The sequence below is a fragment of the Rhea americana genome, unplaced genomic scaffold (genome assembly GCF_003343005.1).
Source record: "Rhea americana isolate MKP2758 unplaced genomic scaffold, rheAme1 scaffold_22, whole genome shotgun sequence".
Taxonomy (NCBI): Eukaryota; Metazoa; Chordata; class Aves; order Rheiformes; family Rheidae; genus Rhea; species Rhea americana.
Genome location: NW_028186329.1, coordinates 122,044 through 136,663, shown reverse-complemented (window position 1 = coordinate 136,663; position 14,620 = coordinate 122,044). Strand labels below are relative to the sequence as shown.

Sequence of the window (14,620 nt, the reverse complement as noted above, 5' to 3'; positions counted from 1 at the left end):
TAGATGCAATGTAAATTACAGTGTGCGTAAATTTTAAGATGCTTCTTCAAGCCTGTTCTTCCTTGGCCCCTGTCCAAAAGGAGATAGAATAAATAGCTTGTGTATTGCAGGCCATATGTCAAAAGTGCTTAGCATTCTCAATTAGCATCATSATTTCAGAAGTACTTAGCTGTCACTTAGGTATCCAGATAAGTTGACCAGACATCTGAAATGGTTTGCACATGAAGCACTGAGTTCTTCTGAAAAGGTGATCTCTGACGTGAGTTGTAAACATCTTGAAAGCTGCTCAGTAGTTTGTTTTGAATAGCATGTTTGTGTTTTACTATTTTTTGGGTTTTTTTTTTTCTTTGTGTTCAAATACAATACTCTTGTCAACTTGAACCCCGTCTCTGCTCTCCCATAAGGAAGGGATAAGTTAGCGTGGTACTGTTAGCTGTTCTTTTAACACGAAGTGCAACTGTTAGCTTAGGAATACATAAAAGAGTGATTGTAGTGTTGATGTTGTTGGAAATCAGCTTCAGAGTACAAGGCTTCTGCTACGTTTAACTAGTGCTTTAAAGCTCTATCTTGAGCAAGTGCGCATCTCTAGGCGGTTAAGGCTTTAATGAGGTGAAGCTGGTGTATACAAGGGGAGGAGCTGGAGCATTGCCTGCGCTCAGGTCCCCCGAGACCCGTGCCACCTTGCTCTCAGGTGACTCGTGCCACCTTGCTCTCAGGTGACGGGGAGCCCTGCCCATGGTAGAAATCAACAGGGGACTCTCTGGGGCTTTTGTCATAGCCCTGCCGTTAAGCTTGATTTGGGAGTTGATGGCTGGGTATTTTATTAGGAGTCATGTGGAGGTCGGAAAGTCTTACAGGAAAGTAATCCTATTAAAAAAGAAAAAAGAAAAATCCAGGGTCTGTGTTGCAGTAATGTGCCATTAATGAACATAAGCTGTGGATACTGTCATGTGAATCGCACTCCCTTCCTTGCCATGCAAACGCAATTTCTGTAGCTCAAGCTGGCAGAAGCTTATCTTTACAAACTGTCACCTTCTCTTGGAGATGGTGCCCACAGCACGTAATTGCTTAGGCTGGGTCTGAAACGCAAGCCTAATGAAAATGTTGTGAATGTCTAGAGTTTTCCAGTCCTTGGTGCAGCTGTGGCACTTGCTCTCCCTGCTGTGCCGCATAGCACACTGGCCATTTGTTGGCAAGTTCATATTTCACACTGCAGGGAATTGAGATGATTGAACAGACAGGAGAAGAGTTTTATTTGCAGTAGCCTGTGTATCCCTAGACTCTGATTTGGCATAAAACATCTGTTTCATGATCTGTTTCAAGGCCAGTTCCCTTCCGCCAGCAAAGGTTACGACTTCAGGCAAGCTGTGCCTTCGCTGGCAGGGGAAAATTTGCCTGAAGACTTGATTTAGTCAGAATCAAAGCATCCTGCCACAGAAATCCTTTTTTCAATTACTTCTGAAAAGGCAGCCAGACGGTAAATGTATTAACATATTAAATAGCGAGTAAAGGGCCACTGACTTCTGTTGTATGGGCTTTTGTGAGAAGTTGATATAAACAGTATCTGCGTCTATTTGTGCGTGTGTGGCTAGGAATGAACACTCACAATTATTCTGGTAGGAAGAGATGTGATAGACACTCTACATGTGTCCGCTGTGACTACATTGCAAATGAGCAGAGTCAGTAAGTATGTCTGTTGGTTTCAGCTACAGCTCATGCATATTTTCAGTTTGTAAAATTAACTGTTGTAATAGTGTTGTAGTTTCTGTTACATTCTTAGTGAGTAGCCCCTGCTTGATGCCATATTTGGAAAWAAATTGATGCATTATATCTTCTTTRTATTTGTGGTGGGGATGTAATTTCAAAGYGGTTTTTGTCTCCTACCGAAGAAGTCAATTTTTTGGAAGACTGATATAGATTTCTTTGCAGGAGTGTCATCTTGATCCGTGCTGACATATCTACAAATGAAATCCATGTTCCTTTTTGCAATAACGTAGTTAGATTCAACCTTTATTAGAGTGAGTAGCATATTATCATCTACATGCTTCACTGCCATTGATACACAGTCTTCGCAACATATGGCTATTTCTCCTCCTCCTCAAAAAAAGAAATCCTTTTTCTAGCTTAAAAAAATAGTAATTGAATATTTGCATATCTCCAAGGAGCCATGCGGGTTAAACTCTGCATTCATCTTCTGCAGTTCTTAGGCCGCTTTGGTTTAAGAGTAAGAACTATTGCTTTTATGAAGTGCCTTTTTCTATAAAGTCAAAACCTCACAGCAGTGCACAGAAAGCCAGTGGTATAAAGGAGCTAAGTAGAGTCTTTAATAGAGAGAGCTAGGTTGTAAGTGTTTTTGTTCCTACAGAGCAGATAGATTTGGTTCCATCTGTTCCATATTCATAACAAAGGAGCTCACTTGCGGGAGGACTGACTTCCCGGGAGTAGCATGGTAATGATCTTTTCACCACAGAATGAAAGGATCTGAAAACGGTCACTTCAACTCTGCAGAAAGCAGCCAGCACGGATAGCACTTCAGACCTGCTGTTTTCCCACAACTCAGTTTCAAGGTGCATGTTTCTTTGAAATGTCTTWAAAAAAATAAAATAAAAACATAGGCCTTGAGCTCTTCTTCCTTTCCTCCTGCCCTCCTCCGGTCACTATTCCTTCTGAGGAGTTCAGGATTTTGTCTCAAACAAAAATAGAATGACATGCTACATATACAGGGTCAATTTTTCTTTATTTGATCTCAGTATTAAAGGCAGAAATGAAAAATGATTTACTGCCACACTTGGTTCTGTTTCCTGAACTTTTTGTGCAATCTCTACTTTCTCACTAAGAGGACTCTGCAAATGGGAAATCAGAAGTGCACAAAATGTGTGCAAAAGTGCCTTGCTGGGTTTTGTAATTAGGATGCTCCAGTGCCAGCTTTGATTATACACCTTGTGGGCTTTCAAAAAAAAGAAAAAATAAATATCCAGCTTGATCCAAGAAAATATTCTTGTCTCCACGGGACATTTCACAAAGGGAGAACAGAAGAACACAAGAGTAACAGAAATACTCTTGCTTGGTTAAAGAACAGATTATGCAGCGACCCCTAGAAGGTGAACTTAAGGCTTTTCAGAGATTAAAAATTAAATGGGACCRCAGAACTAAAAGGAACCTTCTGTGTTATTGGTTTTAGCTGTGCAAGTCTTAAGAAAAGGACTTAAGAAAAGAGACTCAGATTTGCTGTTGTCCTAGCTGGAAATCCCATGTGGAGTGTACTGAGCCCTGAGGGTCTCCGTGCTCCTGGAGGGAGCAGAAGCCCCGTGGGGCCTCCTTTAGCCTGTGCAGCTGCGGTACCCATGTGGGCATCCTCAGGAGCTCGTTGTGGCTTTCCAGCCAGCAACACCAGGAGTCACAGATGTTTATGCAAGTGTCTGCTACATTTGTTTACTTAAAACTTCAGATCAGGCAGTGCATACAGATTTACAGTTACCTATTTGTTGTTTTTTTCCACCAAGTAAGGTTGCTTACTTTTCCAAAGTAAGGTTGCTTTTTTTTTTTTTTTTTTTTTGAATTCTGTATGTTTTTCTATAATAGTTCAAGGAGAAAATACGTACTTTTCACATGACTTCGGTTTATTAAATGGGAGTATGTCCAGGTTTCTTTGGGGCAAAGCTGGGGCACTGAAGCTGCTTAGGAGTATGAAGAGAAGGATGTATCTGATGCACACTGGCACGCAGCACTCGACAGCTACCAGAACTATATAAAGTGCTGATGTGATTGAGATGAATTAGCCAGAAGCAGAGATTCAAATGTAAGCAGATCTTGAAGATCACACAGTGCAGGGCACGAACTCTATAGTTCACTAGCAGGGTTGCTTTTAACGTGGCTGGCCCTTAGGTCTTTACCCAAAGAAGACTGGAGARACCACACTACGAGAAAGAGGCTTACGTATGGCAGTGATGGATACCGTGTGGTTGAGGCAACCTGTCTCARTTCCCTAACTGCTTAGCAGGTAAAGGACAGAAGTGCTAGCTTGCAGTGGGGAGATGCTTGCTTAGATCAGAAAGCATTGGGTGTGAAAGAGAATCAGAGAAAACTTGAGAAAACTGTGTCAAATAGTGGCTTTTCTGGAAGAATAGTGGGAAGATACTCCTATTTTGAGAGAAGGAGGCATTGTTACAGCATTTGGCTTTTCTGCTGGATTTGTGGAAAAGATTGGGTGATACCTATGTGGCTCAGCAGTCTAATGAGGTATTCTTTGTTTTTGAGAAATGTTTTCAAACCCCCAGGGATTTTGAGTCCTGCTTGTGCGAGAATGTACACACATATATATCTATTTTTGAGTTCAGCTGGGAGTGATCACTGGAAATAGGGATGAATATCCTGTGCTATACATTAATTAAAAAAAAAAACTGCGTGGGAGGAAGTAATTTGTGGCAGAGCTAAGATGAAATGTTAGCTGTCCCATGGGTGTTTCAGGCTTTCCCACAGTCATAGTTATGATAGTCTACGGTTCTTTTCTGGTATAGGTGAGGCATGTCGCATTCCCAACAAGGCAGCAGTTCTCCTTGAAGAGGCTGCAGTGATGAAATAACACTCATGTAGACTGGCTTTTTTTCAAATATGGCTTTYGAAGAGTGAGTGTGGCCTGCAGTGCTGCACACAAACTAGACAGGTGAAATAAAGARGCAGGGAGCTGAGAAGCTTAAAGAAAACTGCTGTGGCCTGATGCACTGGACAAATTTCAGTTAGAGAGAAGACTTCAGCTTAACATGCTCCAGAATTTTTCACGGGAAGGGTGACAAGTTGAAGGGTTAAGGAAATTCTTTCTTTTAAAGACTAGAAGAAAAATTTCTGGCTCATATGGCAGAGTGATTGAAGGTTCAATAGTCCCTCTCCAGGACTTGARCAAACTGGGAATTCACCTGATAAAGACGTCCTGTTATTAATACAGTGCTGGCATCTGTTATTTAATTCGTACCGTACTTAATCATTGGCTGGGACCCCATTACAGTTGGTGTAATGAAACAGAAGGTTTCTGCTATGAGAATCTTCCCTTACTTGTCAGAAACAGCTTGAATTACAGAGGACTATTGTGCATTTTATGGACTTTATCCTTTCTATTTCTTATCTGATTTTCATCCTGCCCACTTGGATTTATTTGTAGAGAAGCTAGCTACGTGCATAAAGGTGTTTTTTGTAATAACTGTGCTGAGTTGCTGGTTTCCTGAAAGAAAAGACCTTTCTGAAGTCTTTTGGGTGGTGGATTCTCCTGAAGCAATGCATTTGCATCCTTTTGGACATGCACATGCACTCGAACGCATTCAAGCTTGCATTGTTCTCACCATTTGCCTTTATGTTAAACAACAACCACATACACCTCCCAGTTTCTGTTGTTTTCTAAATTTCCTCTGTTCCTAAGGTGGCTTCTTGTAGACCCCTTCCTGCCTCTACTGCATTTTCCTTGAGAGAGATGTAAACATAAGATCTTGCTGCTTTGATTGGRTGACTTCTCATGTCTGGGTGTTTGTCACACTTCCAACATGATACAGCATTTACAATTACTTTTTTATTTTTAGGAACTGATAAAACTTACATGTGTTGCATAGGAAGCTAGAAATGTTTCCAGATATTTTAAAGAAAGAAGCAAGCACATGAAAAGAGAGCGGAGTGGAATGCTCCTCTTGGTTTTAATTATAGTGTCAGCAGTGGTAAAGCCAGACATGGGTAATATGAAGTCCATTAAAGTATATGAGGTTTAGTAACATGATACAGTACCCACAAATTCCATGCGGGTGAACATGTTGCTTTAAAGATCAAAAAGAGAAGGTCATTACTAACAAGACTATAATGTCTCTTCAAAGGATTTACTTATGTCTAGTTCTTAGAGATGGAAGTTTGCAAAATGGRTAGCCTGCTTGAAGAAAACATGTTATTTCTAGTGATACCAAGGGAAAATCAAAGTATAAAAGTGCTTATGAAAAGTATGAAGAGGATATATTTTTCCCTAAGTGCTCTGTTTGATAGTATTAACTTGTTTTATTAGCAATTTACTCTAATACAGTCTTAATGTTGTACAATAACTGTATTTGTTTCTGTTAATGCCACTAAAAACAGTAATGAGATCTGTGGCTTTTGTTTCATTCTAGTTAATAATACTGTTAGTTTGATACAAGAGATGTGTGACATCAGTCATTTATATTCTGCTAGCGTAGTAAYGTTGGCCCTTACTTTGTGGAACGTAATATAGTTTGCATTTATGAAAGAGAAACCCATATGAGAAAGAGGCCCGCATATATTTCATGTGGGGGCAAACATACGACCTGTTCTTCATCTCTACCTCCTTATATTTCACAGGAGCTTACATGCAGCTAAAAGTCCATTCAAAGCAGAGTATGTCTTTCATTTATTTCCAGCTGAGCTTTGTTTGTTTTTTAATGAGAAGAAGCGCTGCAGAGGCAGGACAGATTTGCTGGGAAGCTCAGGCTGCAGTCGGATGACAGCTTTGTCCTAGTTCGTAAACAAACATAACTGTTCTTGCTCTTACAGAAAAAAGTCTTTGTAAAGCACAGCTGAGCTAGGTTGTCACATAGGTGGGCTTGTTTCGCTGGAACAGCTCAGTGTGTGGTGTCTTCTGCAGCTGAAATGTCTGCGTTGTTTGCCGGAAGGTTTGAAGGATACAGGCTGCCCTGCATCAGGGTGATTTTGTGTCATCTTGGGCTCAACTTGGGAGGATGGATGATAGCAATATGACTATAAATCTGTGGACTTGATCCAGCTGTGGTGCTGTCTGCCTCCTGGGAGCCCACAGYTTTTGGTCAGCTCGGGAGGTGCCCAGCAGTGATGGACTGGGCTTCTGGATGCTTTTATGTTCTGCACTGGAAAAAGCCTGACCACAGTAGACCAGCCATGCAGTAATCTAGCRACAGAGAAGTCTTGCCATTAAATTGTCCTCTAAAGCAGATAAGGGACCGTCCTGAGAAAGGTGGATATGGGGCTAGACCACACTGAATCCCCTAACAGAGGAAATACTGGGCAAATGGCTTCATCAGACTTGTAAATTCATGGTTTACRTCTCTTACCCTACAGAATTTTATTTATTTGAAATGACTTTTAGTATGAAACCTAATTTCAATCCGTGCAGCCTTCAACCAGACATATGAGGTGCAGTGGATTAGGAACTGCAAAAAAATTTATATCCTTTCTGGCCAAGCAGTTGAAATGGGACAGTTGAGTCAACACTAAGTGCTAATGCACAAAGAGTAACTGTGTATTACTTTCTTCCAAGAACTCTCACTAAAATAGCATTTGTTCTTGCATGTGTCTGGCAAGTCATTTCCATTTCCGACACTATTTTTAGCAGGTCTGAGAAATATAGTCAATTACAATGTAGGCCATAATAATCCAGTGTTTTTACACCAGTGCAAAACAAGTGCAAATTACGTATAAGATGTTAGGAAATAAAAGCAGTACTTCATATTTTATTTGTTGCGCGCATGACTTTTTAACAAGTCTTTTTCTCCATTGTTGTGCACGTTGTATAGTGATTTGTTTTGTATAAGCTGCAGAATACTACTCCATGCGTGTGTGTATGTACACACACAGAGATACGAGTAGAGAAATATGATAAGGTTGCTTTTACATTCACTTCATATGTGTATATAGTTGAGAATGCAGGAGTAAAGCAAAGCGTGCATTTGGTTTGGACACCCCTTTAATACTTTTTATTTAAAAATTTCACTTGGAAATACCAGTTGTACCTATAAGTACCATTGCCTGTGTTCAACCATAGGCAATATTATGGATGTATATATGTATTTTTCCTCTTTAAGTAATTGTTCACAGTTTAAGTGTTGTTGGCTGTCCTAAATCAGGTTCTTTTCCAGCAGAGGTTCTCTCTGTCTGTCTGATGGCTTGAGATTTCTCAGTCTTTAATTTGCCATGTGATTTTTGTATATGATCTTGTGCTAGTGTTGACTAAATACAAAGGGATAGTAAAATGGGCAATAGCAATGGGGCAGATAAGTTCAGTCAGAATTTACTCAAAAAATGTGCCTGATTATCAGTTATGAATAGTGAGTAAGCCATGAGCAGTCAGTATTTTAATTTTTCCAGAATGGAGTTACATTTGTACTACCGCAACAAAACTCAACTTTTGTTGGCATATTGGAATAGAAGAACAGGCATGAATAGACCTTTTCTTTCTTTTTTTTTTTTTTTTCCCTTAATTAAACTCAAATTTAATTGATTGGTGAAAGTTGGGATTTCAGTAGGACCAGAATTTATCTTGTTTTTAATTTTAGATTTTAATGCTTATAAGGAGATCATCGTCTATAAATCCTTTCAGGGAGTCTATTTTTAATTAATAATTTTAAAGACTCTTTTGTTGTCCTTAGATATGGGCCTCASTTTATATATATACACAAAGGAGTGTTTTATTGATTCATTAAATTCTAGCTGACTTTTTCAGTTATACCATTTATGCAAATTTGTAACTTTTTTCAATCTACATTGTGAGAAGAATATTAATAACTAATTCTGCATTTACCTGGCTAATTTGCATACATTTGTGTTGTATGGTAAATCACATGAAAACCTACAGGGGAAAGGCTCAACTCTTCTAACAACTAATAGGCTATTTTTTCTTTTGACTTGCACAAATTGAGAAATATTGCCTGTGGCAAACATAATGGAAAACTGCATTTTTAATGCTCTCACACATACTCATTTCTTTATAAAGAAAGGAGCGGATGACTGTTCTTAAAAATAAAACTTTCAAAAGCTTTGTAGCTGACGCAAGGTATTGGATACTAAAACACTTCTACTTGGTGGAATTAGGTTTTGCAGGTTGTATGAGGTTCCCTAGATATTGGATTTGACTAATGAGAGCAGTATTGTGCATGAAACGGCCAGAGGCAAATCAGAGCTCTAAATATTTCTTTCCTGGAGAGATTGTGTGTAACTTGCCAGACTAAGAGGGTGGAAGGGATTGCCTAAATATGAGTTTCTGATTTACAGCACACATCATCCTCTGTATTTGGTTGCTGCAGGTTCCTTTTTCTTGACGTTTCTGCAGGTGATTACTGTAGTGCAATCCTTTGGATTGGATAGTAAGTGTTTACTCCAGCTTCATGTATATGGCTTATCTCCTTAGARAGGTGGGGGAGAAGTTCAAAAATAAATCTCTATAGACTTCCCAGTATGAACCAATACTTCTGGTCAGTGTTTGTGGTTTGGAAGCAGCTATTAGTAGCAGAGGATGCTGCTGGTAGTATCTCTGCAATGAACTGAGGTGAGATCTGGGTTCATAATAATAATAATAATAATAATAATAATAATAAAATCCTGTTTGGCCATATTAGCAGAGCACAGAAGAAAGCATTCATGCAAAGGGTAAGTGAGAGAAATCACAGTTCCCAAAAAACATAGTGAGAAATAAACGGACTTGTCTCTATAGACTTGTATCATAGGCACTAGTTKATAATTTTTCAAAGAATATTCCAAGTGGACTGGTAATAGAAGCTTGAAATATGAAATAGTAAGAGAAATTATCATTCGGTATGTGTCTGCTGTGTGTTATATCAGGGCTGTGAAGACACACAGGAGGAGTTTTATTCTGCTTAAGGAAAGGAAGGTCCTTTGTCAGCGTCTCCTTGCTCTAGAAAGAAGGTGCTATTCGAACGACTTGGAAAAATGGGACACTTTGAATACTGAACGGTTTCAGTTTCGCTGTCTAATAGGGCCCATAGTGGATTGTGGCTTGAGTATTAAATATATTTGTAATGCTCAATGAGTATTCGCATTGCATTCGTGATTCCCCCCCCCATCAATCTGTGCCCTGACTTTCATTCTAGTAAAGGGTTCAATGTTACAATCAGAAGGCTAAGAATGAATTAGGAGGCAAGCAGAGTAAACCGCCTWCTACATGTGAATATCGGCAGATAGGATGGTTGAGATGCTTTCTATAAGCAGCCTCGGAATAAGATGCTCTTTGGTTAGAAGCTGAGCCTCAAGCCAGCCAAACTGCTGCCCATCTCAGGAAAATGTTTAATTGCAGCTCCTGTCACATGGCRAGTAGGTCTTGATAACCAACTTTTGAAATTCTCATACCTTTTTTTTTCCTGCATTTTACGTTTATGTTTTAATTAGCCCATTTCCTAATTTGATTGGGCCGTATCTTGACAACTCCTTTAAGGAGATTTTGGATTTAATGTAATAATTCAACTACATACCTCTTGGGAGGGAAAAACTATTTCTGTGTACGTTACATTTTGTTTTCTATCTGTGGCTCCCTAGTAGTTATTGAAGAACTCTGCTAAGCCTTATTCTGTCTGATAAAGGGCTTAAGCTGTTATATCTAATATATTAATAATATCCAGCGCGTTTTCTAGCAGAGAACTGCTTGAGAGTGGGATGGAGAGAGCAGCACTTTTATTTCTCTATTTAAATATAGCTCGCAAATACTGAAACATTTATGGTTTGGCTCTAGATGAGGAGAGAATAATTTTCTTTATTCTATTTCCTTTCCTTACAGGGTATAAATATGGTAGCCAGAAGTAGTTTAGAGAAGAGAAATTTTGTCATCTAATTTGTCTTTATGTACCATTTTGGGATCCAACTTGGATCTAGTCCTATGAACAGAAGTAGGTTTTTTTGCCTGTGCTTTTTTCTGGTTCAGCTGAATGAAGACAGAATTTTCACTTCAAGAATACAGAAATCATGGCATGAATTTCTCCTAAATCATGGAATTTTCTATTAAAAAACAAGAAGAAACTGCAACAATTATTTTTATTATCATTGAGTTGTTTTCATATATCTTGTGATTTCAGAGGGGTTTAATGTGTGTTTTCTTCTAGCTCCAAGTCTTTATGTAGCTGTGAAACCTAAAAAATGCTCTTTAAAACAGACAGACCCAGGAGATTCTCATGAGGTTGATGGTGGGGCAGGGGAGGCGGTGGGAATATCATCAGAACTGTAATAAAATCATAGCAATTGGCAACATTGTGAAGTTCCCCTTCTGTTTTTCATTGTGAATCTTGCTGACTGATTCTTTTCTGTTCTCTTATCAGTCATGGAAAAAAGAGGGTATAACCTCTTTTGTTCCTTACAAGAGATCTTTTATCAAAGGATTCTTTTTGTTGTGCAACAAGGTTTCCATCACCCTTTTTTTCCCTGGGAATTTTTCCTTTTGAAAAGGAAAATGTTGCTTGGGACAGGTTCTATTAGCATCAGAGGCTTCCTGCTCTCAGAACTGGCTTCTATTTTATAGCTAATATCACCTTTAAAAGGAGCAAATAGAAAAGCCGTATACTAAAGCCTTAGAGGCTAACTTGGTTTTGTGCAGACAGGAGAATGAAGTTTCTCTTTGTACTGCCTAGGAAGGACATCTCTTTTTATAGTAGAGCTAATTTCAGTAGAATATAGCAACAACAGCAATAGTTTAGTTGRGAAGGAACTTTAACAAATCAGGTAGAAGCCATTTCTCTCTCTTCTTTCCAGGATTTAGAAACGTTGCTGTCTGACAAGCATYGAACAGATTCTCAGGGAGTTTGTTAAACTCTGCTGCACTGAAATCTCGCCTTTCTTGGAAAGTAAAAGAACTTAAAACCACTAATCTTTCTGTGGTTGCTCTTTCCTTGCTCTTTCCCATCTGTAAGTGTAGAAGTCAAGATTTTAATTTTTTCAGACACTATCGATTTGATAGGAGGTTTTCAGTTCCAAAAACCAAGCTGATCCCAGGATTTTTCATGTGAACCTCTGCTTTTGATGAGTCCCAATTGATGCATTATTTTCCCTCCAGAAAAARCACATTTAACATTTATTGCCAGTAATATGTGCAGCTTGTCCTTTCCTTCTATGGTTTTGGTCACTTAGTGTTTCTTTGCAGTTATTACTCAAAAAGCCCTCTTATAGGTCACCGTGATACAGAGTTCTGTGCTCTGTAACAAAAACTTGTCATTAAGGCTGCTTTCCTATAGAAGAGAATTTCAACCTTCCGCTAGAGTTCAAGCTTGAAGGGATTGGCTTACGCAAAAAACAGATTTCATGAACAATGTTAACTTTACCTAGTCAAAAGCAAGTCTAATATTCCTAGTGTTGAGYGTTCAGAGAAAAGAGATCTTGGGGTTATCAGTGAAAGAGGGGAGAAAAAGTATTTACAGTTGTTGCCATCTTATCCTGGACATCTCAATCCAAAAGTCAAGGTTTTTGCAGAATGATGGTGAAAGCACTGCAGAATAGAGAGGAGAGGGAAAACTGCAGAACAGTACTGGCAAACTTGCTGCAGTGTGTGTGAGAGGAGGACAGATGATATGGGCCATCCTGATTGTGCCCTTCGGGTGATGCATCTGGACTTAAAGTGAACACTACAGCTAGTCAATGTCTTTCCTTTAAGATGAAAAGGAAAAGGGGGTGGGAGGGAGGAGAAAAGGGGAAGAAATAAAAATTGATTGCAGTCTTCCAGCTTGGCAAACAAGTTCTTAATTTCTCAGGAAGGCCAGYGAGGTTGCAGTGTTTCCCTTCATCACCTTATTCTTGGTGGTTGACCAGATGTGAAGGCAGAACAGTAACTCACTTCACTTTTTTATGGTTATTATTATGATTCCTTCCTGAAGAGCTAAAACACTGTGGTGAAAGAGGAATCCTCCTAATTTTACTGCAGGCATGAGAGTGCATAATTTCCTTGGAAAGGGAAAAAGCACTTCTCCATACTTGCACTGTGTCAGTTCTTAGGGCAATGAATTAAATGTACCTGTTAGATTTCCTCAGGTCATGATACAACATATAATATGCAAAGTCTTGTAAGGGCTGGTAGGAAAAGGAGGTCTCYCAAAGAATATAGAAAACTACAAGCTGTAGTTTGTATATACATATAAACTTTAYGTGTTTAAAGCATTCATTTTCTGTTTTTTTCCAAACAAAATATTAGCCATTCCTAGCTATCATGGAACTGGCGTTGACTAAAAGTGTTCTCATAAACAGCGGTGAACCCAAAGACGCTTATTTTATGGGTGCAAACAGCAGTGTGTAATCATCGAAGCTGAATCTGGCCTTTGAATAAGCATGTRTCTTCATGCACTTCTGAAATAATTTCTGAGCAGGAAAAATCCTTCAGTGAGAGGATTACAGTATGGTCTCTATTTTGGCTAGTGTTGGAAATGTTATTTCCACCTTTGAGTTAATAATGTGGTAGTAAGTGTAGGAGTCCGATCTTCAGAGCAATCCACAACTGCCTGTTCAGTCGGAGTTAAGCAGTTAGCCGGTTGCATGTATTCAGTCAGGGCCACAGAAAGGACACAATTTCCTGGATATAACCATGGAGTGCAAATATTGTGCCCTAAATAACACACCAGTTACTGTAAATGTCAGTAGAGGGAGTTTTTCTGACTTTGATTTAGTAAGGGCCTACAGCAAAGCCAGCTGTTAGCACTTCTTAACTGCTTGCCGTTGTGAAGGGGGGAGCATCATTTCTGCACASTTTTTGTCCTTTAATCAAAAGAAAGAAGCAATCTTTTAAGTACTTCCCAACAGGTGCAGAACCGCAGCGTTGGCTCTGTTAGACTCTGACGTTGTTCCTTTTTCTGTGTGTATACTGGAATTGCTAGGCCTTCCTAGGAAAAAGCAGATGCTTGCCATGGAAATGCATCATCCAAGAGTGAAGGGAATTCACCTGGAGCGAGTTGAGGATTCCTTCAAGTGTGAGCTCAGCATACAGACAGAGAGCATGAATTCATATGTCTGTACATAGACTATTTTCATTAATTATCACAAATGGGGACAGAATTAATAAAAGCTGATGATAAGCAAAGCAGACTTCCTGCCAGCCCAATSATCTTTTTGTAAATCCAGACAGCTTCCAGTAGCTGTCATTTTCAAGAAAATGTCTCTTACTCTGCCTTAGTATATAGCTTTTTTGGTGATGGAGGAGACTGCAATGAAATAAAATGACTTTGCAGTGCTTCAGGCAATATTTTCAGCTATAGCCTCTGAGATTTCTTACAAGTACAAAAAAAATATATACAGAGATGATCTTTCACAAGGGAAAATTTGTATGCCCAAATTGAGTACCTCAGTTGCCAGCATGCATGTTTAACTTCAGACAAATGTACAATTTAAAAATTGCAAACATTGATGGAAGTTGCCAAGGTGACTTCAGACTGGCAGAAAATCCAGTCTGTGGTGACTGGCAGGGGTATTTCACTGTAATTGCACATTTTGAGGCAAGAACAGTTGCTCAAAGGAAGCAAGTGTTCATAGCAGCATTTTTTCCTGGAGAAATAAGGATATGCTGACCATAGTGGTCTATGTGTTATCTTGGGTACAGTGCTAGATGTGTCATTTCCCCCTTCTTCATTTTCTGCTTGGACAGTAAGTACTCTTAAAATGAAATGCACTGAATGGCAAATGCCAGGGGAGGGCAGACAGAAGAAATCAGCTGGGTTTAGTCTGTTAGTTATATAACATGGGGAATCACCTTTTTGCTGAAGCAAGATAAGTATTTTTGCAACAAAAGCAGATAGATTGTGGAATATGGATGCTGACTTTTTTCTGTAGGATTTAATTGTACTTATTTCTACTTTCTTGGAAGTAGATACGTATTTAAATTTTTAGCAATTACTGTGATTTTTTCTGC

The 14,620-nt window shown here is 39.1% G+C and overlaps 1 protein-coding gene across 1 annotated transcript in view; it reads left to right on the top strand.

Moving 5' to 3' along the window:
* Positions 1 to 14,620, top strand: part of EFNA5 (ephrin A5) — a 41,010-nt gene that overhangs the window by 16,187 nt on the left and 10,203 nt on the right. The window lies entirely within an intron of this gene.